This window comes from Chlorocebus sabaeus, chromosome 7 (assembly GCF_047675955.1).
Source record: "Chlorocebus sabaeus isolate Y175 chromosome 7, mChlSab1.0.hap1, whole genome shotgun sequence".
In the NCBI taxonomy this organism is placed as follows: Eukaryota; Metazoa; Chordata; class Mammalia; order Primates; family Cercopithecidae; genus Chlorocebus; species Chlorocebus sabaeus.
In genome coordinates this window covers 139700001-139721862 of record NC_132910.1, presented here as the reverse complement: position 1 = coordinate 139721862, position 21862 = coordinate 139700001, and the positions used below count along the sequence as shown (strand labels likewise).

General features: G+C 36.4%; 1 long non-coding RNA gene across 1 annotated transcript in view; it reads left to right on the top strand.

The window, feature by feature from the left end:
• LOC103236661 (uncharacterized) overlaps positions 1-21862 on the top strand; it is a 41098-nt gene that overhangs the window by 12745 nt on the left and 6491 nt on the right. The window lies entirely within an intron of this gene.

Here is a 21862-nt window from a genome sequence, read left to right as displayed (position 1 = left end):
GGTATGTCTTTATCAGCAGTTTGAAAACAGACTAATACAATCGTGCAGCTGAAAAGATGTCAGAAATGGTATTTGTAGTGGCTTGGGGAATAGTTTGTCTTCTCCCTGATTTTCTAGCTGTTTTTCTTGCGCCTAATTAGAAATAGAAGGCCTGGGTCAAAGGTAAAGGGTGGAGAGGATTTTACTGCCCCATGTAGAATACACTTTCTTAACCATCATGCTCTATTGTCCCTCCATATCTACTATACAGTTAAAATCAACTTCGGGTAGTTTGCAAAATAATAAAATTCAAAGTCAAATAAACTGGCATAAATTTGGGGGAATGATTAATAAACTGAAAACATGAAGTGTTCATTCAAACTTTACACCCCTTTCCAAAACATGGGTGTAAACAACATCTCACAAATGGAATAAAAACCATTAAGACTCCAAGTGAATAACTGGTAGAGAATATGAACAGAGATGTCAAACATGGAGGGAAGTCATATGGCTAATACCATATGAAAAAGCTTTCATTTGTGATCATCGAGGAGATAATACTAAAACAACACAGTGGTAATATTTCCATCTACTAAAATAGCAGTAACGTTTTAAAGTATGTGCTCTGTGTTATGAGGATATAGTGTAATAGTTACTCTAACAGCTCTGAGAAACAGGACTTTACAATTTCTTTTCCAGAAAAAAAGCCTGCTTCTTCAAAATTCTGGAGATTGGCTTGATTTTTGCTATTCTTTTTAATGGTAAAGTAAGCAATTGAGTAAAGATAATAATTAAATGGTCTAGTTAAAAATTACTTTTTGGTATTAAATATTATTTTCAGCTATTTGGAAACAAAATATGAATTTTTATTTTAAGTTTACAAAGGCCACATTCTTTAGTAGCAAATAAAAATTGTTATAGAGCTAGACAATCATAAACATCTATCATATTCATACATACACTACTTTGTTGCTAATTTTTTTTTTACCAATTTTTTGTTAAACTCTTGCAGTTAGAGACTTGATCTATTTCTCAAGTTAATGATCTATTTCTCATGGACTACTCCTCACTTTCTGCCTATGTGTATATTTCTGCTGCCCCATCTGCTAACATATATCTCCACTGTTGTTGGCTAATTGTCCTTTCTTGATGACTCAAGGATTTCTTTTAAGGAATTCTAGATATTCTCCCCTTGCCTGCCATCCCTCAACCTCACTAGTGACTCCAGGTTTTTCCAGAAGTGCTCACTTCTCCATCTTCATAGAAATCCTTAGTCCCATTATACTGTATCCTATAACTTTAAAGGACAGCTTTTGTGTCTTAGGACACAGCATTGAAGTGACACACTTGAAGTGACATAGTCATGCTTCTGTTTGAAAGACTCTAGGCTACAGAGACTTAAATTCACATATATGGCAAACATCAAATAAACTCATGGAGTTCGTGTAAAGATCCCTCACAGAGATTGAAAAAACATGTCCTCAACTCACCAGAAATTAGATAGTAATATCCTGTGAACCTTTGTGATGTGATTTGGCTGTGTCCTCATCCAAATCTCATCTTGAGTTGCATCTCCCATAATCCCCATGTGTCATGGCAGGGGTCCTGGGGGAGGTAATTGAATCATGGGGGTGGGTTTTTTCTATGCTGTTCTCTTGCTTGTGAGTAAGTCTCACAAGATCTGACGGTTTTATAAAGGGCAGTTGCCCTGCACACACTCTCTTGCCTGCTGCCATGTAAGATGTGCCTTTGCTCCTCTTTTGCCTTCTGCCATGATTGTGACACCTCCCCAGCCATGTGAAACTGTGAGTCCATTAAACCTCTCTCCTTTATAAATTACCCAGTCTTGGATAGTCTTTATTAGCAGTGTGAAAACAGACTAATAAACCTTGTTATGAGACTGACAAAAATGCACATGTGATTTTTCCACAAATGTCTTCATAGTGACCTACATGGCATTGAATTTAATGCTTTAAAAAATAATAATCATACAATAGAAACAGATTTGCATGTGGTTCTGAATAAAGAAATGAGGCAAATAAATTTTTTAAAAAACTACATCATTTCATCAGTTGACCATTTAAGACAACAAATTCTAATGGGTAGCTTTTGAAAAGAACATGAAATAAATCTAGAATGTAGGCTTCACAAATTCATACATTATTGTTCATTTTATTTTTAATGAATTTTCAAAGACTAGAATTTTTTCTGATGCAAAGTAAGTGATCAGTAAATTGTATAAGTGTTTTGTAAGTTGTAAATTCACAAAATATAAAAGAATATGTAGTGTTATGGTAATTCTGGCTATGTGAAATTCAGTTCACAATTTATATACTTTAATTATATGCTATATAAAGTATCTCACTATATTTAAAATTATTATATTAACAATTAAACTCTCAGAAGAAATTAAACACTTGAGGGAAATAACGTCAAAACCACAACAGATTTGAAATATTTGGAATGACTTATTTTAAGCACAATATTATAAAACAATCTCTCTTCTAATAAATAGAGAAAAACTAGTTTGCCATTTTAATAACATCATTATAAGTAGTCAAATAGGTCTGCTAGAGTATATTTCTAATTAATTTTTACACGGAAGACAAAGTAAATCATGCATCTCACACATGCACTGTGTTTTCTTAAGGCTTTTGCTTGGTGTTTTCTTCTCAATGGACAAAATATAGTGTATGTCCTATCATTTTATTTATTTTTTGGTACTTAAACATACTTAGGTTAACTTGTTACAAAAATTTTTGAAGCACTTATTGAGGTACTATATATATGTTTTAACATATATATTATACAATTCAACATTTTAATTTTCTAAGGCACTTATTTTTAATAAAATTAAAGAGTTGTGCAACCATTACCAAAATCAAATTTTACTACATCTCCATTATTACTCCCCCCAAATTCTTCTTGACTGTGTGTACAATCCCTAGTCCCACCCACATCCCACTAGCTACTTGCTGACTCCAGGGATGGACCCCTCTGGACTTCCATTAAATTGAATCATGCAATATGTGGGCTTTTGCATCTGGCTTCTCTAATTTAGCATAATGTTTTTGAGATTCATCTATGTGATAGCATGTATCGGTGCTTCTTTTCTATTGCAAAATTTTTGTGGCATTAATATACATGTTTTGTTTATCCATTCATTAGTTGATGAGCATATAAATTGTTTTCGAGTTCTGGTTATTAAGAATAATGCCATAATATTTGAATACAACCTTTGTGTGGGCATTTGTTTTCATTTGTCTCGGGTCAATTACTAGGAATGGAATTGCTTGGTCCTGTGATAAATTTATATTTAAACTTTTTTTTTTCGAGATGGAGTTTCACTCTGAACCCCCAGGCTGGAGTACAATGGCACAATCTCAGCTCACTGCAACCTCCGCCTACCAGGTTCAAGCTATTCTCCTGTCTCAGCCTCCCAAGTAGCTGGGATTACAGGTGCCCACCACCACGCCTGGCTAATTTTTTGTATTTTAGTAGAGACCGGGTTTCACCATGTTGCCCAGGCTGGTCTTGAACTCCTGAGCTCAGACAGTCCACCCGCCTCGACCTCCCAACGTGCTAGGATTACAGGTGTGAGCCAACACAGCTAGCCTATATTTAACTTTTTATAAAACTGTCAAACTGTTTACAAAGTGGCAGTACCATTTTTACATTCCCACCTGCAGTGCATGAAGATGACTGTTTCTACATACCCTCACTATAACATCTGTCATCGTTTATCACTTTTCTTATAGCTACTTTCATTCTTGTTAATCAGGATGTCAGTGTGGTTTTAATTTTCATGTCCCAAATAACAAATTATATTGAGAATATTTTTATTTATTAGTAATTCATACACCATTTTTGGTAAAGTGTCTGTTCACATTTTTGGCCCATTTTCCCATTGGGACTTTTGTGTTCTTATTGTTGAACTGTAGAAGTTATAATAAATTCCAGAGAAAATGTATTTTATCTGAAATATAATTTGCAAATAATACATCTTAATCTGTGACTTTTCCTTTTGTTTTCCTGATAGTGTCTTTTAATAGTGTCCTTTGACGTATAACCATTTTAAGTTTTGGTAACATCCAGTTTTTTTTTTTCCCATTTATAGGTTATGATTTTGGTGTCAAAAAGAGAATTTTTTTTTTTAAGGGACACGGTCTTGCCATATTGCTCAGGCTGGTCTCGAAATCCTGAGCTCAAGTGATCCACTCACCTCGGCCTCCCAAAGTGCTGGGATTAGAGGCATGAGCCACTGCACCTGGCGTCATATCTTAGAATTCTTGACCTCACCCAGAGTTACAAAGATTTCCACCTATGTGTTTTTCTAAAAGTTCTATAGTTTAATACTTACATTTAGGTCTATGATCCACTTTGAGTTAATGTGAAGTAAGGGTATAAACTCTTATTTTTGTCTGTGAATATTAAGTTGTCTCAGCATCAATTTTCTAAAAGACTGTCCTTTCCAACTTAAATTGCTTTGGCATCTTTGTCATTAATTAAATATAAATGGAAAGATTTGTTTCTAGACGTTGATCTATAGGTACACGCCTAAGATGTAAGAGGGAAAGGATAGTCTTTTAGAAAAGTGATGGCCTTCCCGTATACATTTTAGACTCTGCTTGTCAATTTCTGCAAAAACAAAAGCAGAAGCAAAAACAAAAACTCTGCAGGGACTTTAATAAGGGATTGTGTTGAATCTATAGATCAATTTTGGAATAAAGTGTCACCTTCACAATATTGAGTTTTCCAAACTATGAACAGGGTGCAAGTGGTTTTTGGTTAAATGGATAAATTGTATAGTGGTGAAGTCTGAGATTTTAGTGCACTTATCACCTGAGTAGCGTACATTGTGCCCAATGTGTAGGTTTAAAAAAAAATCCCTCACCCCCTCGCACTTTCCCTTCTGAGTCTCCAGTGTCCATTAGAACACTCGGTATGCCTTTATGCACGCAGAGCAGAGCTCCCACTTACAAGTGAGAACGTGCGGTATTTGGTTTTCCCTTCCTGAGTTACTTCACTTACAATAATGGCCTCCAGCTCCATCCAAGTTGCTACAGAAGACATTATTTTGTTCTTTTTTTAAATGGCTGAGTAGTATTTCATGGTGTACTTCTACCACATTTTCTTTATTCACTCAATCAGTCCATGGACAGTTAGATTGGCTCCGTATTTTGGCAATTGTGAATTATCCTGCAATACATCTACACAGGTCGGTGTGTGTGGTTTTTGTTTTTGTTTTTATATCATGATATAAAAACATTTTCTTTGGCTAGATACCCACCAATGGGATTGGTGGATTCAGTGGTGAATCTACTTTCAGTTTCTTGAGAAATCTCCTTACTATTTCCCATAGGGATTGTACTAACTTCCATCCCCATTGGTAGAGTATAATCGTTCCCTTCTCACCACAGCCAACCCAATATGCTGTTTTGGTTTGTTTTGACTTTTGAATAATGGACATTCTGGCTGTGGTAAGGTGTTTCTCTTTTTAAAAATGTTCTTTCATTTCTCCTAGCAATGATTTGTATTTTTCAGATACAAATCTTGTACTACTTATATTACATTTTTATGCCATTTGGATTGGATTGGTACATTAATTTTGTTTTTATGTTATGTATTGGTAATATATAGACGTTTGTTGACATTGGTATACTGCTTGAATCCACCTAACTTGCTAAACCTATTTATTATTTCTTGTAGCATTTTTGTGAATTGCTTAGGTTTTTCTACCTAGAAGATCATGTTTTCTGGGAATAAAAACACTTTGATGATTTTCCTCACGGTCTGAATGGCCCTTACTTCCTTCAATTGCCTTTTTGTATCCATTGAACTTCTGTTACCATGTTCAATAAAAGTGGCAAGTCAGTGTCATGGCATTCTTTCTAATTTTAGGGCTGACACATTAATTCTTTTACCATAAAGTATGATGTCAGTTGTACGTTTTTTGACTGTCCTTTTTCATATTGAAATATTTCCCTTCTACTTCTAGCTTGTTGAGAGATTTGACAATGAATGAGTGTTGGATTTATATGGAATACGTGTTAGACTTTGTAAAATGACTTTGCATCTATCAAGATGATCATTTGGATTATGCCCTTAGTTTTATTAATGTAGTGTCTCAAGTTAATTGAATTTCTAAATTTTAATTCAAATAAAAATCGCATTCTAATATAAACCACTCTTGATGTATAATTCTTTAATATTTTACTAAATTTGGCTTGCTAGTATTTTGTCATGAATTTTTGCATTGACCTTTATGAGAGATCTTTGCATGTAGTTTTCTTTCCTTGTTATGCCATTGATTTTTGTGATTAAATATGAGACTCATAGAATAAGTTGAAAATGTTTCCTCTATTTGTGTTTTCTGGAGGAGTGTGAAAGATTGGTATTGTGTCTTACATGTTTGGTTGAATTCCTCTGTGACAGGCCTGGAGTTTTCCTTTTGGGAAAAATTTTAAATCTTAACTGAATTTCTTTATGTTTTATAGTTCTGGTTCTATTCATATTTTCTATTTCTTCCTGAGTTAGTCCTAGCAACTTGTGTCTTTCTAAGAATTTGTTCATTTCATTTAAGTTGTCTAATTTGTGTGGATACAGTTTTTCATATTATTCCTTTAAAGTTCTTTTAATTTCTGTGACATCAGCAGTAGCATCCGGTCTTTCATTTCAGTTCTGGGATACATGTGCAGAATGTTCAGGTTTGATACATATGTATACATGTGCCATGGTGGGTTGCTGCACCATCAACCCGTCATCTACATTAGGTATTTCTCCTAATGCTCTCCCTCCCCTTGCCCCCTACACCCCGACAGACCCCAGTGTGTGATGTTCCCCTCCCTGTGTCCATGTGTTCTCACTGTTCACCTCCTACTTATGAGTGAGAATATGCGGTGTTTGGTTTTCTGTTTCTGTTTTAGTTTGCTGAGAATGATGGTTTCTAGCTTCATCCATGTCCCTGCAAAGGACATGAACTCATCCTTTTTTTCTGGCTGTATAGTATTCCATGGTATATATGTGCCACATTTTCTTTATCCAGTCTATCATGGATGGGCATTTGGGTTGGTTCCAAGTCTTTGCTGTTGTGAATAGTGCTGCAATAAACACATGTATGCATGTGTCTTTATAGTAGAATGACTTATAATCCTTTGGCTATATACCCAGTAATGGGATTGTTGGGTCAAATGATATTTCTAGTTTTAGATCCTTGAGGAATTTCCACACTGTCTTCCATAATGGTTGAACTAATTTACACTCCCACCAACAGTGTAAAAGCGGTCCTATTTCCCTATATGTTCTTTAGCAAATGTTGCTTCCTGACTTTTTAATGATTACCATTCTAACTGGCATGAGATGGTATCTCATTGTGGTTTTGATTTGCATTTCTCTCATCACCAGTGATAATGAGCTTTTTTTCATATGTTTGTTGGCCACATACATGTCTTCTTATGAAAAGTGTCTGTTCGTATCCTTTGCCTATTTTTTGATGGGGTTGTTTGTTTTTTTTCTTGTAAATTTGTATAAGATCCTTGTAGATTCTGGGTATTAGCCCTTTGTCGGATGGATTGAAAAAATTTTCTCCCATTCTATAGGTTGCCTAGCTAAAATAAATAGAAAGATTCTCAACTGTAGATGTTATCTGTTATATGCCAATAAAGGATGTTATTGTCAGATGATATCTGACAATATCTGCCTTTTGATTGAAGTGATTCTGTTTACATCTAATGTAGTCATTGAGATGGCTGGACTTAACATCTGCCTTTTTGCTATTTGTGGAATGCAGTTAATTCTATTTCCACTGTGAAAACATCTGTTTTCTTTAAACTTCTTAACACCCACATAGTATTTATTCGGGGTCCTTGATTGTTACTGACAGAAACCCGAATGAGTTGATAAACAGACAAGTAAGCAAAAAGGGATAAATTTGCCCACATTACTAGAAGGTTACCTTCACTATTTGTAAAGGCTCAAATGATGCATAAGGTGCCTATTTCTGTTCATCTTTGCTATTTTCTGTATGCATTTATTTCAGTAGCAACGCAGGCTTATATCCTACTTGATTGCTACAATATAAATGTTTATATTTTTCCCAAATTTGAGCAAAACTCCCAATAGTAATAAACATTGGCCGTAACTTTTTGCTAAGTCCATCACTATGGCCATGGGGGATGAAATAATCTTTTTGGTTAGGCATGTATCAGTAAAAATCACAAGAACCAAGAGATATCATAAATGCCTGTGGAAGCCACGGCTTCCTCAAAAGCAAATAGATAATCTATTAAAAAAAAAAAAAAAAGGATGCTGGGCTGGCAGGAACAACAGCTTTTTACTATTCTGCTTTCATGGTATGGTACTCTCCCACTCTTAAGTGGGATTTTCTTCTTCAGTACTGACAGAATCTAAGGGTTTATGGAGGAGTCCTGGCTGATAATTGCCTACCCAACTTGTTCAGTTGCTCTTGGAGTAAGATCAGCTTCTTGAAGAGAGTTCCAGCAGTTTCCACAAGGTATTAAAATCTTATGTTTCCACTGGAATTGAAATGAGGCCAAAAGTGACAAATTGCATCCCTGAAATGTTTTCACATATGTGTATGTGTGTACTACGTGTGCATGGACACACACACACAAACACAAACACCTACATCCACATTGATAACCTACCCCACATGTTCTTCTAATATGATCAACACCTGTCCTGTGAAGAACTGAAGTCTGTTTTCTTCTCCTTGAATCTGGGTGGGAATTATGACTGTTATGGCAGATCTCATGCTTTGTGATTTCTGTAGCTAAGTCATAAAACTAACGCCACTTTTGCCAACTCTGCTCTTTCTTTCTCTCACTTGCTCTTGAAGGCCAGGCACTATATTGCAGGAATGTCCAGATCACACGGAGATGTCATGTGTGGGTGTGCTAACCAACAGCACCACACCAAGAGCCAAGTGCCTGTAAATGATGGCCGCCCCAGACTCTGAGAAGCTCCACCCAACGCCATGCGGAGCAGAGCCAAAAAATCTCCCTGAACCCCTCCCAAACTGAGGAGTTGTGAGAAAAATGAATGTTGTCATTATTTTAAGCCATTACACTTTGGATGATTTGTTAGGCAGTCATGTTAACTCTAACTAAAGATGTGTTATTTTTAATAATAACGGTCACTCTCTTGAATGTATACAGTTCTGCTATAGGATCATATGAAATCTTATGAAAACTTAGTCTTTTGATTACTTTCCATGTGAAACTTCAGGATAACACAGTTTACAGCTAAAAGGCTACTGCGACTAATTTTTAAAAGGGGAAAATATGACTTGGTATGCGTTAATAGTTTGATTTATATGTTTTAGCGTGATCTCAAGGTTTGCTGCAGCAAATGTTTTGCATATGTTTCTCTGGAAAAGTGAAAGTCAATGTGAATTGTTAAAAGTCTCAAAAGGATGCCTGTGTCTGCAGCAATCAAAGGCAAAATATGTGCTTCTAGTATGTAATCTCTGACAGGTTAGTGTCTCTAAAAATATACCCCTCATTTCATTTTGGCATTTACTACTCATCTCCATTAAAGCAATTATTTAAATTTCAAGAGTCTTCATTTTGGGAGGAGTAATTTAGCAATGTATTTCAAATTAGTTATTTTAAATTTCAGAAGTCATTTTTTTGTATCAACTCGTCTCTCTAAAAGTTATCTGATTTATTACTTTCAGAAAACTTGTTTTTTTTTAGATAAAAGTGATTTGCTCTGTAATTGACCTGATGTACCCTTAATAAAGAAAACTATTAATAGTTTTTTTTTCAATAATTAGGATACTTATGAGTGTCCAGGTCTTTGGAAAGATAAATGACTGAACAAAAAGACCATTGAAAAAAGCCAGATATGATGAAAAATATGATCCTTGCCATTATATTGTACAAAAGACTCTATGTGCTCACTGAGGTAGGGAACAAAGTGAAAGTTTATTTTAATTGAATAAGCTACTTATAAGCTGTCTTCTTTAAAGATAATGTGAGCCAGTAATAAAACACGATGCTTCAGGTTTACAGAATCAGATTCTAAAATCTCTTCACAGAAGCATAATCAACTATCAACAAGAGATGTTTGTAAAAATAAAATTGAATTATAGTAAATTATTTTATATTTCTGCCAGGCAATGATGGCTTGTTAACATTCAAAACCCTGATATCAGAATCTTAAACAAGAGGCACAATTTATGAATTAATAAATGCCAGGCTTAAAAATATATCTTTTTTAAAAAACTGTAGTTGGCTGGGTGTGGTGGCTCACGCCTGTAATCCGAACACTTTGGGAGGCCGAGGCTGGTGGATTGCCTGAGGTCAGGAGATTGAGACCATCCTGGCTAACACGGTGAAACTCTGTCTCTACTAAAATTACAAAAAATTAGCCGGGCGTGGTGGTGGGCACCTGTAGTCCCAGCTACTTGGGAGGCTGAGGCAGGAGAATGGCGTGTACCCGGGAGGTGGAGCTTGCAGTGAGCCGAGATCATGCCACTTCACTCTAGCCTGGGTGACAGAGCCAGACTCCATCTCAAAAAAAAAAAAAAAAAAAAAAAAAGTAATTTTATATTTACAAATGTTGTAAAACTTGACGAAAACTAGACTACTCACAAATTAGCTGATTGGGTGATATAGTTTATAAACTCTGCAACCTTGAACCTTGGAAATTTGTCTGAAGAATAGTTACCTGGAGTTCCAGCAGGGATCACAGCACAACTGGCAAATGTAAGGAGAAATGTATCAACTGTAGACACAATATACAGCTCTGCATCCTCCCTGCTGCACCAGCCTCCTTCCTGAAACGCACACATGCATGCTGCCATTCATAAACACACTCCTCAAATACATTCCACCAACGTGGCCATGGCTTACTTGTGGGCCTACCCAACTCCTTGTCTTTCTAATCATTTGCGTCTTTTCATCAAAATAAAGTGTGTACAGTTTACAGAAATTATCAAACAAACTAAAGAGATTTATAGATGTAAGGCTTTCAAATCATCACTAAGGAGAAGTACAGTAGGAGATCTGGGGCAGAATTGTTACACCAGGTAATGGTTATGGGTTACATAGAAGCTTTGTGTTAGGGTGAGAAAATACACGATATGTTAGGCATGACTAAGAGCCAAGATAAAGTACAAGAATGCAAGGAAAGATACTACACTATTAGAATAACTCTTCAACATTGCCAAAATATGAGCCATGTTATGGGCTAATCATGAAAAACGTTTTAGCAGATGTTGAACTAAACAAATATATCCCTCCAAATATGTATATCCAAATAAGTATAGGATATGGAAATGAAAAGGACAAGATATTGAAAAATATAGCAAAATAAGTGCAGTTTCTACTAGTGGAAGGTTTTTGTGAGGATGGGGTGGGGAAGTGGTGAACTGAAAAGTTTAGCAAAAGGAATTGGTGTCAGTAGTGATAAACCCAGAGCAGAGGAGGACGTTTGCTAATGTTCTGTGAGCTCAGCTTGGGAAACTAGCCATGAAAAAAAGTTCTCTCAGTCAGGTATGAAGATGAAACTGATGATTTATCAGTACTAGGAATAGAAAGAAATGGAATCCACAGCTGTTCTTAAGACTTGTAAAGTGTACAAGTTGATGGGTGTATCAACTCTTGACTTCATATCCAACCACAAAGTTGGAAAAAACTGATCTTGAAATGTAAGTGTGATTTTATGGAGGTCACAGGAATGATGGGAGATGAGTGACGGGAGCACTGAACAGCCCTTGGTTTTCAGGCTAATGGTCTCTACGTGAAGTGGAATACAGGGCTTGAATCCTTCTTTCCACTCGTTCTGTCCTCTCCTGCAGCGTAGGGAGAGGCCGTATCCATAAAGTTCATCATCTGTGCCCACGCAAGTGTGTGTGTGCCTGTGTAAGGCAGCGGGGCTCCGTGGAGGAACGGCTGTATCTGAAGAGCCTCACAGAGAGCCCCTTGGTTTATAATGAATGTCGTAATACTGTCTAATCCGTTCAATACACCTGTGTCTCTATGAACAGAGAGTAAAATCTGGGTAGTGTGACACCTTGCATTCCAGCCACATCAGGTCAGGAAAACGCTACCTTTGAATTCCAGAGAAAAAAAAATGGCAGAGACAAATGGCTTCTATATAAACTTATCATATTTTGGGACACAGCAGGACTCATGGCTCTTCTCTGTTTTGGATTTTCTTCTGGCCAACTTCAGTGTTTCTCTTCTTCAACTCTGAGATCTACACATCTGGGTTTGTTTGAACTTAATTTTGAGAACTTTCATCTTCTATGGAATCTCAGGACTTTCAGGTTCATTTCATGTGACAACGTGAATGCTGGTTTATCTCATTCGTACCCATTATTTGGCTTTGTTACCTGGTTCTCAACTACCTGACTTGTTTGTGGACTCTGTAGGAGCATGCAGACTTGCTTTAGCTCTAGAAGTTGGCTTTAAAAACCTGACCTACTCAAGAGTTCGAGACCAGCCTGGCCAACATGGTGAAACCCCATCTCTACTCAAAATACAAAAATTACCCAGGTGTGGTGGCACATGCCTGTAGACCCAGCTATAGGGAGGCTGAGGCAGGAGACTAGCTTGAACCTGGGAGGCAGAGGTTGCAGTGAGCTGAGATCATGCCACTGTACTCCAGTCTGGGCAACAGAGTGAGCTTCTATCTCAAAAAAATAAATAAATAAATAAAAATAATACCCTGACCTATACCATATCCATAAGCAAGAATGATTCGAATTTTTCTACAGGTATCCAGTTTCTCACAAAACAAAAGGCCTGAATACCTTTTAGACCAAGTGATTGTGATTAGACAAAGACAATACCTTTCCTTCTTTCCAGCAGCTTGGTATAAGTATGATATGATGCACAAAGATGGCAAGGGAAGTATCAGGTGAGAAATTCCAACAAATACTACAGGAATTACAGGCAGGAAGTAAATACATCCAGTCAGCATGGAAGATCTTCCAAGAAATGGGATTACTTAGAGCCAATTTAGAAGGGCAGCTGCAATGCAGAGACTGGGAGGAGGCTGTGGGCAGTCTAGTTTTCCCCAAGTTTCATAAAATTTATAGACATGTAATTAATAAAATATATAATTATGTAAGTATGATTATGTAAAGAAATATGGCATCTAAACAATATCATGTGAGTCTCAAAGAGAGCCTATAAACACAGATACATGAATAAGGGCCCTCCCAATGTGCGCGGCTGCCAGTGTGCAAGGTGAAAGCGAGTGCTCAGAATGAACAGAGTAGCGCTGTGTGAAAGGGCAGCAAGGAATGGAAGACAGTTTCAAAACCAACGTGCTCTGTGTATGGAATGCTGCAACTGGGTAATGTAGGTTCAGAATGAGAACATAATTAAACCTACCAATTAAGAATGATATGAAGATTATTACCAATAATCAAAGAACATTTATTAAGCACATATTATGTACCAAGAATTCTGCTAAGTGTGTATTATGCTTTGCCTCATTTACTCATTAAGGAAAAGCTTATGAAATGCAGAAAATCTGAAATGTAACAATACACTTTTAAATAATTTGGTGAAGATAAAATCTAAAAAAGAAGAACTGAAAAAGCCCATAGGAAACATCCAGGGTGTTACACAACAGGAAATAGACACACCCAAAATACCAAAGACATATCAAGGATCATGGAGAGAAGTAAGCCTGGACTCAAGAAACCAGAAAGTCTTATTGCATAATTTAAAATCAATTAGAAATGATAGAAATATAAGTTATTGGCCTGACACAATGGCTCAGACCTGTAATCTTGGCACCTTGAGAGGCCAAGGTGCGCAGATCACCTGAAGTCAGGAGTTCAAGAGCAGCCTGGCCAATGTGGTGAAACCTCATCTCTACTAAAAATACAAAAGTAGCCAGGCGTTCTGTCTGAAGAGCACCAGTGAGGGTGGTTTTTTTGCGGCATCATGACTCACAGCTTCCAAATGATGTTTCCTTTAAACAAATCAAGTTAGATAATAATAGAAATTCTAATCCTTAACAACGATCCCCTTATTTGCCAAAATGCCTTTTTAACAGATTTCCAATATAAAAAATTTTAATACTCCATCCTAATAGTTTGTAAGAGGAATATTTTTCACTTGGACATTGTGTAAAATAACAACAAAAACAAGTCAAAATACTTTAAAATTCTCTTTGACATTTTCTTTAGCTTTTGTCCTTGAAAGTGGTTCCCTTTTCTCAGCATCCTTTTCTTTTCCGTTCTGATTTCTTCCTTAGCTTGTGATGAATCTTCTCAGTAAATACTCCTGGAACTCTATGGCTTGCTTTTGCTGAGTTTTATCTCTGTACAGAGTGTAAATTACCTTCTTTTCTTCAATCTCAGTATTGCCCCGCTGTGTTCTCCAGCGTCAGCGCTTAGTATTGCAGTCACACTGCACTTGCCTGTAGTTGATAATTTCATGGCACTGCTGTCACACCTGGGTGCTGATCAGATTCAATTCCATCTTTCTTTTATCCTGTATCTGTGTCTTCTGTGTGGTTATTAAATGCTGTTCTTTTCCTACTGGGTAACTATTTAAAGTTATACTGACTGTGTCTTCTGGAGAAAATTCTGAAGCGTTTAGCTCTTTTCAAAAGATGCTATTGACTAAATCACAATGATTCTTTTACTTGGAAGATTTAAACTTTGGAATACACAGTTCATATTTGTGTTTGGGGTCAAGCAGTCATTTGCTTTCCCATAGCTTCTGAAAGAAATATGTTCTTTCTTTCTGAAAGAAATGTGTTCTTACTTCTCAAGGAGAATCAGTGGCTTAAGCCAGATATACAAGGCAAATAGAAATATGAACAAGAAACTCAGTACTTGAAAATTTTAAAATACTAAGTTGAAATTGTGGTTGAATTAGGAAATGTCTCTCTCCTTTTGCTGATTTTCATGTCCCCTTTATTAGTAGAACCAAGCCAGAACTATCTTGGTGTATCCATGTAAGAAGGCTTCTTCCAGATCTCTCTCTTCAAACATGTATTTAGTTATTTTACCATAAAGGTATTAATTATATATGTTTCTTGTAATTCAATGGTAGAAAATATGTACCTTCGCAAATTCCCTACAACATTTGAATAAAAATTAGCAACACTGAAGGTCTTTGAGGGTTTTCATAATGTTTTAGCATTTTTACTTTTGCCTTATTTGTATGTAAATATTTTCATTGTTGTAAGTCCAAGTCCTCTAATTGTTTTGAACCAAAAAATGGTTTGGCACAAAAGACTTGAGATATAAACACTTGGTTTCACAATCTATTTCTATGACTCAATAAATAACTGAGTGAGTTACAGCAAGTTAGTCGGGTTCCTAAAACCTTATTCCTTGTGTCTAAGTGGGGATTCAGTGACTCAAAATGAGGTCAGTACTGGATTTACAAGCACACACAAAGTTTATGCAGCTTTTCATTAAGTACTAAGTATAACTAACGACATGAAATGGTACTCAATTCACAAAATAGTAATTCGCGCCAGCATTGCAGGAAGATCTGCTGTATTGAATAACAGGGTTAGTGTGGCAGAGTCGAGTGGGCAAGTTTCCCAGTGGATTCTCATCATTAGTTTTGTGTTTCTATTATTTTCACTTTATGTTTCACTTTATGCAATTCAGTTTGGAGCCTAACCACTGAATGAGATGGTAGTGTAGGATGCTGGAATTTAAACCACATTGCATAGTAGGAAGTCGTATGTGAATGAGAAAGTGACGTGAGAGGGCTTGGGAGCAAAGGGAGCAATGAGCTAAGCTGGCCCACTGGAGGGGAGAGGCATCGCAGCACAGCTAGCCTGGGAAAAGAGCGCGGAGGCATAGGCAAGGCCTGTAGGAAGGGTGAGAGAAGGAAGGCACCGAAGGCACCGCAGTAGAAAGAATCGCTCCTGGAAATGCACCAGGGTCTGAAAGGGTGGGTTCTATTTGGTGACAGGAGAATAATTTGGTGTGGCTGAACTCTACCCACACAAACGATGGGAAAAAATGAAGAAGTTGGGGCGAGGTGGTAATGCACAACTTTCTGATGCTTGTCTAAGACATTTCTAACATATAAACAGTAAGAAAATGCTGGATACTATGAAGAAATATTAAGAAATATATATTTGGTGAATATTTTTGATAAAAAGAGACTAGAAAATGGTAAAGGTTGGGAGTCAAGAACGTCTCTGTTGAGAGAACGGAAGGAAACCCCACTGTCAAGACAGACAACTCAAGACGATTTGAGAGAAGAGCCCCAGGGAGGAGGACTCTGATGATACCTTGGCTTCTGCCTTAATCCCTCCTAAGCCTACACGTGAGAAAGTTGAACAAGAAAGCAGGAGTCCTGACTAATCTCAAGGCTGATAAGAAGGACGGGGTGCAGGTGGGAAGCAGCTATCAGAGCTGGCGCCCCAAAGCCCGTTGTGTATGAAAACTGCTGTCTAACATGAAAGCTGTGGGGATAAAAGTTGCATGTAAGCAGGTGCAACATTTGTGAGTTAAGTGAAGTTAAATCTAATTGTAGAAAAGACATAAAGAATTTACCTAATTTTATTTTATTTTTTTAATTCAGAGCAGTTATTTACTCTGAACTTGATGAGGAAAAGATCAGCAAATTCATATCAGAGAATACAAGATCTCCAAGATCTTAGATGCGAGTCATGAATTAGGTTCTTCTGTCTTTGTAAAATCCATCTGGAAACACTGTATATTATTCTAAATAACATTTTCTCTCTTAACCTTCTACCCAGTTAGAAGAGAGGGAAATAGTAGAGGCTGCTTTACCCTATAACCAAGTATTTTGGGAGGTATAAAGGCATGAAATAGAGGCATTTTCACTTATGGATGTAAAAACTTATTTCAACATTTCTGCTACCACTTCTGCCTTTCTTATTAATATGTATGAATGTGTTAAGCTCTGATTATTGTCTTTCAACATAGTAGGCTAGAGTCCCATGCAACACTCCCTATGCTAACTAATGCCCTGAAAGAGTAATACCAATAGATGTTAATACAACCAGAGTAGGTAAAGGTCAGACGATGGACAACACTCAATTTTAGCAAAATGTATGGCACTAAAACTCTACTGTGTTGCTGGTGAGAGTGTAAAATGCTATACTTTAGAAAACTGTTCAGCCATTACTTATAATGTTACACATAGATCTAGCTTGTGTCACAATTTCACTGCTATGTATTTATTCAAGAGAAATAAAAACATGTCAACACAGACATACACAAAAACTTGCACAAATATTTTGCTAGAAGTTTGATTTACAATAGCCAGAAACGGAAACAACCCAAGTATCTCTCAGTAGGAGAGTGGATAGCAATATTTTTCAATAGTAAGAGAGTACAACCCTGTTCTGTACAACAACATGAGTAAATTTTAAAAGTACTAAGTAAATGAAGCTAGATAAAAATTAATGCATTGAATTTTATGGTTTTTACGTCAAGTTAAAAAAAATGCAGAACTCATCTATAAGACAAACTAAATCAGTGTCTGCTTTTGGAAGGGCAAAAGGGAGACATAAAGTAATTTTCTGAGAAAACAGAAATATCTTGTATATTTTTAGAGTATTTGTTATTTGATTGTGTAAATTATCAACATTTATTGAATTGAATATTTTGGTCCTTTACATTTTACCATATATAAATTTTACCAAAAGATTATATAAAACCTGCCTCCAAGGCAAGAGCCAAAATAAAACCATAAAAACATAAGTAGGCAGTGTTTATAGGTATTTCAGCAGGTTGTACACCCCTGAAACTTAACCCTCCATAGAATTGTATACAGATATGAGTGGTTAATATGAAGCTGGTGAGTATTCATAAGGTAATTAACAAGTTTTTAAACCTTGGAATCTTGAAATAAAATGTATAGCAATGTCTACCCACAAAAGTCATGCCCTGAGAGTTACCCAAGATGAGGAAAGAGTATCTTTAAAGTAGGGAGGGTTGTTTTAAATAAAGGGATAGCCTGAAGAAAAACATTTATGGGTAGAAGAGTCAAAATCAGAGTGATATCAAGAAGGAAAGCGGGCTTGGAATGAACTAGATAATGAAGAAACATCTGGCATCCTTATGGAGTGTGCATTAGCATCTCTGGCAGCTCATTTGTCAAGCTTGACTTTCACAAAACAATGATCATATATTATTAGAGTTTGGGGAGCAGGAATCTCAGAATACAGGGTGGAACTGTTGGGGGCAATACTGTGCAGTTTTTAAATTTTTTAATTGATACCTAATAGATAGACATATTTTCAGGATACATGTGATAAATTGATGTATGTATGAAGATCAAACCAGGGAAATTGGGGTATCCATCATCTTAAATATTTGTCTTTTCTTTATGCGAGGAATGTTCAAATTTTTTTCTTCTAGCTATTTTGGAAAGCGCAGTACACCATTGATAACTATTGCCACCCTACTGATCAAACTCCAGGTTTTATTTCTCTGGTCAAACTGCATGTTTGTACTTGTTACAGCCTTTTATCTCCCCTTTCCCACCACCCTTCCCAACCCCTGGTACCTACCAATCTACCCTCTATCTTTATGAGATATACTTTCTTAGCTGCCACAAATGGATGAGAGCATGTGATACTTGTTTTTCGATGCTTGGCTTATTTCACTTAACATAATGACCTCCAGTTCCTTCCGTGTTGCTGCAAATGACAGATTCCATTCTTCTTTACGGCTGAATAACATTCCATTGTGTGTATGCATGACATTTTCTTTATTCTACTGTTGCTGGGCACTTAGGTTGATTCCATATTTTGTCTATTGTGAATAGTGCTGCAATAAGCATGGGGTTCAGATACCGCTTTGATTTATTGATGTCCTTTCTATTGGAAATGTACCCAGTAGTGAGATTGCTGGATCCTATGTTTACTTTCTGAGGAACTTCCAGTTTTCCATAGTTGTTGTACATAGAATGTACTTACATTCCTACCAGCAGCGTACAAGCGTTCCCCTTCTTCACATCCTCACCCATAATTATTATTCCCTTTTAGATATGTCATTTTAACTGGGATGAGATTATATGTCACTGCGGTTTTGATTTGCATTTCTCTGATGACTAATGATATTGAGCAATTTTTTTTGTATACTTTTGGCTTTTTGTATATCTTCTTTTGAGAAATGTCTATTCAGATCTTTATTGCCATTGATTTGTTAGAGCTCCTTATATATTCTGGTTATTCATCCATTGACAGACGGATAGCTTGCAAATATTTCTCCCATTCTATGGATTGTCTCTTCATTTTGTCAATTGTTTCCTTTGCTGTGCAAAAGCTTTTTACCTTCACATGATCCCATTTGTCTATGTTTGCTTTGGTTGCCTGTGCATCTAAGGTCTTACACAAAACTTATTTCCTACGCCAATGTCCTGGAGTGTTTCCCCAGTGTTTTTTTCCATTAGTTTCACAGTTTGAGGTCTTAGATTTACATCTTTAATCTATTTTGATTTAATTTTTGTATATGGTGAGAGATAAGGGTCTACCTTCATTCTCCTGCATATGTTTGACCCAGTTTGTTCAATACCATTTAGTGAAGAGACTGTCCTTTCCTGTTGTATGTTTTTGGTGCCTTCATAAAAAATGAGTTGATTGTTATGTGGCAGTTTATTTCTTGGTTCTCTATTCTAGTCCATTAGTCTATGTGTTTGTTTTTATGACAGTGCTGTGCTTTTTTGGTTACTATAGCTCTGTAGTATAGTTTGAAGTCAGGTGGTGACTATAACTCTGTAGTATAATTTGAAGTCAGGTAAAGCCTCTAGCTTTGTTGTTTTTGCTCAGGATTGCTTTTGTTATTCAGGGTCTTTCATGGTTCTATATACAGTTTAGGATCATTATTTCTTTTCTGAGAAGAAAATTATTAGTATTTTGATAGAGATTGCATTGAATCTGTAAATTGCTTTGGGTAGTATTGACACTTTAAAAATATTAATCCATGACCATAGAATATCTTTCCATGTTTTTGTGCCCTTGTCAGTTTTTTTCATCAACGTTTTAAAGTTTTCACATTTTTGGTTAAAAAAATTCCTGAGTATTTGATATTATTTGTAGCCATTGTAAGTGGAATTGCTTTCTTGATTTCTTTTTTAGATTGTTCCCTGTTTGCAAATATAAATGCTACTGATTTTTATATGTTGACTTTGTGTCCTGTAACTTTACAGAATTTATTAGTTCTAACAGTCCTTGGGTGGAGTCTAGTTCTTTCTAAGTATAAAATCATGTTGACTGTGAACAAGGCTAATTTGACTTTTCCTTTCCAATTTGAGTGATACTTACTTCTTTCTCTTGCTGAATTACTCTGTCCAGGACCTAGTATTATGTTAATAAAAGTAGTGAAAGTGGGCATCTCTGTTTTGTTCCAGATATTAGAGGAAAGCCTTTCAATTTTTCCCTATCCAATATTATGGTAACTGTGGGTTTATCATATATGGCCTTTATTATTTCGAGGTATGTTTCTTCTAAACTCAGTGTGTTGAAGGTTTTTATCATAAAGAAGTACTGAATTGTATTGAAGGGTTTTTCAGCATTGATTGAGATGATTATACATTTTTTATTCTTGGTTCTGTTAATGTGATCTGTCACATTTATTGATTTGGGTATGTTGAAACATCATTGCATCCTTGCGATGAATCCCACTTGATCATAATGAATGATCTTTATAATGTGTTGTTGAATGACACACAATTGGAGAGCCTGTACTAGCAGTCACTCCAGCTTACAGGTGTGCTTTTTTAACAGTAGTTTCTAGAGCATTGTCTTTTGCTTATGGCCTCATAATTGTCTTCAATGATGATAACTGTTTGCCAGAGGGACTTTTCAGCATCCTGCAGCATTCCGCAAATTTCACACTATCTATAATAGTTCTTATCAAACTGTTGGTCTCAACTTTTGAGTGAGTTATGAAATCAGTTCCAGGAGTCTCTGAACCGTGTTTTAAGGAATAGAATATAACAATACAGAGTAACTAGAAGCAAATTAAATTTCTAATTTTATACATATGTATTTATATGGTTCATTTTCTATAAAATGCATTCATTGCTTGTTTGAGAGATTATTCCCGGTATAGTGAATTTAAAAATTTTTTTTCTTATTTTAGGTGTCAATGACATGAAATTTTTCACTGCAGATGTTCAGAGAGCTAAAATAAAGGGTCAGGCCTGTGTGTAACATGTGATACCAGTAATGAAACTTCTTGACTTAATGGTAAATAATTATCAAAGTTGATGTTAGCCCTTGCTGTGCTCTGAATTTGGGGTTATTAACAGAGTTTAATCTGGAGTGTAATTCCGACGTTCAGGTTATCAAGGACGGGGTGAATTGTGGGCTGCACTTGGCAGATGGAACTCATGAGGTTTGCTCCCAAAGGTCTCAGAGCTATGAGCGGGGAAGCAATTGACCTGAATTAAAACCGGAGGTGCAGGAAATGCAGGAAAGCTAGCTTTCCTCAAAGAGATACATCAATCCTTGAATGATTCAGCTCATTTGGCATGAGCTGAGTGTCTCACGCCCAAGCACATAGCTTTTGGGCCTTTCTAGTAAAGATTCTGTCCATAATAGGTTCGACACTGACCCTGCCATGTTCTCAGACCTCTGGGAGGTCTCTGGAGACAACTTCACACTGAGAGCATCCATCAAGTACAGGAGGCCCCTGGGAACCATAACTTGCTCACTTCAAGAGCTAATGCCTTGTGGGGACATCTTGATATTGCTATTGCTTGGCAGAAGAGCAAACCACAGCTCTTCCCCCAGAGACTCTACTCAGCAATCATTTCCATCTATAAAGAATTTTTTATAGCTGTGCTGGAGACATAGAGGGAAGCTGTGAGGCTACTATAGAATTTCCAACTTAGAATAACAACAGTAGAGTCGCCTACCTTGAAGCATTCTTATTTCAGCTCAG